Below are 4,836 nucleotides of genomic sequence, written 5' to 3' on the forward strand. Positions count from 1 at the left end.
TACATTAATTTCATAGCTAATATAACATACTGACCGAACGGGTCATGGGTAGTCTAGTATATATATATATATATATATATATATATATATATATATATATATATATATATATATATATATATATATATATTAGGGCGGTACAAAAATAATGTCGTTTTTCAGGTTCAACTATATATAAATAAACGACATTACTTTTGCACCAACCTAATATATATATATATATATATATATATATGTATATATATATATATATATATATATATATATATATATATATAAAATTGTCATTCAATGAATTTCAAAAAATGTAATCACAATTTAATTTATTTGCTCTATCTTGCATATCGAGCAATTCTTATTTAGATGGGATAATTTATAGAATATTATTGCCAGTAATATTTTGTAAACTCTACAATCTCACGTTTCCATAACAACTGTTTGTTAAATAAAAACTATTCTTAAGTATATATATATATATATATATATTTATATATATGTATACTAATATATATATACTAATATATATATATATATATATACTAAATTTATTTCTACTGATATAAGCAATATATTTATGAGTATTATGCATGAATATATATAATCACTTATATATTCGTACATAAATAATGAGTATACTTTTGGTTTTATCTCTACAAACTCATTCAACGAGATGGATAGTAAAAGAATATTTGTCTTTGGTTCGGTGCCTGATAAGAGGCTTTCGAGAGGCAGAAGCCATTGCTGCCAACTCTGATATTTCAGACTTGTAAATCGTCTACAATCCTTATTTCTGATCAGTCCTCGCAGACACGTAGAAGTTATGGACAAGTCCTCTTCAAACTCGACTGTTTTCTTCTATAAACATCTCTTTTTGCTGTTAAGAACTTTTGATTATGAGTTTTACGTGTGACTGTTGAATTTCCCACTTTTCCACCGCGTCATTTCTGAGAAACTTATCACATCAATATCGAAAATCTCTTTATGTTAAATATTGACTATTTGAATTTCTGAAATCGATCCGTCAGCGTCAGTCTGTGTCTGGTAACTGTAGACCACAACGAATGGCTCGGAATGGTTCTTGGTTGTTAGAGACTAATAATTACATAGCAAACTAAACGTTATTTAATTTCGGTGATCTAAGAAGAACCGGTGTGTAACTAACTATTATTATCGCCGTATGTAACATTCAGTAGTCTAGAAATAAACTACAAAATGCGTGAATGTAGGATTGACATAAAATTCTTTAAGATAAACTAAAATGATTGAAAAATGAGCTGAAATGACTTAAATAAATATAAAGTAAATGACTTAGAATGACTTTAATGAACTTAAGAATGAATTGAATGCCCTTAAGAATGACTTGAATGCTTAAAAAATAACTGGAATCCTTCAAAAACAACTTGAATGATCTGGAGAATGACTTGAATGGCTTTGAGTCGGACTGGTTGTAAAGTGGGTGATCATTTTACATTAAATTAATACAGAACAGTAATCCCCCACTTTATATCACAATAAGTAAAGCATGTAGTAAGAACAGATGGTATTTATTTGCTCCCCCACCGAGCAAATTAGGCACAAGGTCGATTTTTAAAGTGAGGAGTGAATGGGGAAATGGGGACCAACTCCCCGGGGAGTAGGGGAGCTGGATAGTGACAATTGGTATGAAGGGTTGCCCCTACATTGACCAAGGTCTTATATGTGGAGTTGCCCCCACATATGGTCTTTGCTTGCAGTATCTGCCGGAACAGATGGTATTTATTTGCTCCCCCACTGAGCAAATTAGGCACAAGGCCGTTTTTAATGTGAGGTAAAAACCAGCTCCCCTAAAAGTAGGCACTCTGGTTACCAAAAATAATAATTGTCCCAGTATAGAGGGTTTCCCCTCCATTGACTGGTACAAATTATCTTAAGTGCAGCATCTGCCGGAACATATACTACACTTTGATCTTGGCCAAGAGGCCAAGAAAAGCTGTATTTATTTGCTTCCCCACAGAGTAAATTAGGCACAAGGCCGGTTTTTAATGTGAGGAGTGAAAGGGAAATGGGGGCCAACTCCCTGGGGAGTAGGAGAGCTGGATAGTGACAATTAGTATGAAGAGTTGTCCCTACATATGGTCTTTGCCTGCAGTATCTGCCGGAACACATACTATACTTTGAGGTATTTATTTGCTCCCCCACTGAGCAAATTAGGCACAAGGCCGATTTTAAAGTGAGGAATGAAGGGGAAATGGGGACCAACTCCCCGGGGAGTAGGGGAGCTGGATAGTGACAATTGGTATGAAGGGTTGCCCCTACATTGACCAAGGTCTTATATGTGGGATTGCTCCCATATATGGTCTTTGCTTGCAGTATCTGCCGGAACAGATACTACATTTTGATCTTGACGAAAAGGCCAAGAAAAGCTTAAAAAGCTAAGAACAGCATCTATTAACAACAGACCTTTGATTTTAACCAAAAAGACAAAGCACAAAAGTGTTACGGACAGACCGACCGACCGACAGAGTGATTTATAGAGTCGCTTGTACACGACTAAAACACGACATTAATTTTACACCAGCCTAATATGCAATTTAAAAAGTTTCAGGTGCATTCAATAAGTATCCTGACTTTTTTCATATGAACACTTTTATTGATAGTGCATACATGAGACTCTGGCCCCCTTTGAAGTAATCTCCTTTTTGCTGCAATGCACTTGTACCATTCAAACAACCTCGTTTAAGTCTTCTCGTGTGAACGAATCAAGGACCCTCGTCACAACCTCTTTCATCTCCTCAGTTGTCTCATAACAACAGCCTCTAAGGTTTTCCTTGAGCTTAAGAAATAACCAAAAGTCACAGGTTCAAGGTCTGGATCATATGGAGGATAAGGAAATGTTTTGATGCCCATCTTGATCAAATATTCTTTTACAAGGATAGAGTTTTGGACTAATTCATTGTCCTGGTTGAAATGACACTGGACCGATTTCAAGAGTGTTGGCCTCTTCTGACGGAATATCTTCTTGAACTTCCTTAAAATCTCAACATAGTATTCCTTGTTGACTGTCTGTCAAGTAGGAACCTAGTGTATGTAGATCATGTCCGTTCTGCCAGAAAGAGGGATCATCATAAGTTTCCTGGTGGATTTGCGCTTTCTGGCTTTCTTGGGCCTGGGAGAGCCAGCGGCATTTCACTGAGAAATCTTTTTGCCTGTGAGTCATAGCAATAGATTCAACTTTCATGCTGGGTCAGCAGAGCATCAAGAACTGCGGGATCTGACTTTATTAGCTCGACCATCTGCTGTCATGACAAAGTTTTTTTCTCTCTAATCTTCTCTGAGCATCCTTGGGACAAACTTCGCGCAAATCTTCTCCATCTTTAGTTCTTCGCGAATACTTGTGTGTATGGTTCCAACACTAATATGCACTTGTCTTTATCTAAAATATTCTTTATCTAAAAAATTCTTCATCTAAGAAATTCTTCATCTGAAAAAGTCTTTATCTAAGAAATTCTTTATCTAAAAAATTCTTTATCTAAAAAATTCTTGATCTAAGAAATTCTTGATCTAAGAAATTCTTTATCTAAAAAATTCTTGATCTAAAAAATTCTTTATCTAAGAATTTCTTGATCTAAGAAATTCTTTATCTAAAAAATTCTTTATCTAAGAAATCGACTCTGGTGTTTTGATTTCCTTACTCCTCCTTATACATCGCAGGCTTCCCTAAATCTCTCATACCACATAAAAACTGATGGCTGATCCAGGCAAGATAGTCCAAAGCAGTGTGAAACATTTCGTAGGTTTCTGTGGTATTTTTCCAAGTTAAAACAGAATTTTATTGCATATCGTTTTTCTAAAGTGTCCTCACGTCTAGATAGCATTTTTGAAATTCACCAGCTGTGACAATCAGGCTTTAGTAGGATGTATTCCAATTCTTGCTGTAGCTGTTCATTTCAATCTGAAATCAAAGAAATTATTCCGTCATCCCATAAGATGTGTAGTAATGACATACTGAATTTTCAAAGGTCCTGTACAAAAAGTCTGGAAATTTATTGAAGGCACATCGTATACTTCCCTCGTTTATTTTGTCAGAGTGCCGATTTTTTATTTTTTTATTTCAGTGTTAGAGTCGAACACGGTTCACTAAAACCTTGACGTTGAGTGAACTGTTAAACAGTGGGGTTCAGCGGAATTGAAGGATACTCATTCAAGCAATTCCAAGCGCTCGGACGGTAAAGAAGGTTGTGGAGTATTAGCAGAGTAATAGAAGGCTCTGGCGAGGGCGGAGAGAAGAGATGCATGTTAGGAAGGGTTTTAATCTGAAAGTCAGAAAGGAGGTTAGAAAAAAGAAAAATGCCGTGATTAGACACCGGTTACCGACGTCTGTAGTCCGGCACATGTGGAAACATTACGCAAATGCCAAGCGTCTGTGAAAGAGATAAAAGTCCTTTAATACCATTCATGATGAGGAAACTTTTCATTTCTATATCTGAAAATTGCTTTTAGATTTTACTTGAAGGAACCTTTTTAAAATGCGATACCAGTTCTGAAAGAGATATTCGAATATTTAAGTATGGGCCACTGCAAGTGCAAAATAGATATGGCCTAACACCTTCGGATACATGTTAACATCATAATAGTGTTCATATGGGCGCGTATACATACACATATCTAAAGTATATATATAAATATATATATATATATATTGTGAGAGAGGGGGAGGGAGGGAGGGAGAGAGAAAAGGAGCAGACAGATTCAAGGCTATTTGGGTTTCGTGTTTGCATTATATTCATACGGTAAAAAACTCCATACACACACGCATATAAAAACGCACATATATATGAATACATATACACACATATA

The 4,836-nt window shown here is 35.4% G+C and overlaps 1 pseudogene; it reads right to left on the minus strand.

Annotated features, from left to right (window-relative positions):
• Nucleotides 1–1,824: 1,824 nt before the first annotated feature.
• LOC145265491 (U2 spliceosomal RNA) lies at nucleotides 1,825–1,971 on the minus strand (annotated as a pseudogene).
• Nucleotides 1,972–4,836: the final 2,865 nt, after the last annotated feature.

Source organism: Euprymna scolopes, chromosome 3 (assembly GCF_053919585.1).
Source record: "Euprymna scolopes isolate OS-2025 chromosome 3, ASM5391958v1, whole genome shotgun sequence".
NCBI lineage: Eukaryota > Metazoa > Mollusca > Cephalopoda > Sepiida > Sepiolidae > Euprymna > Euprymna scolopes.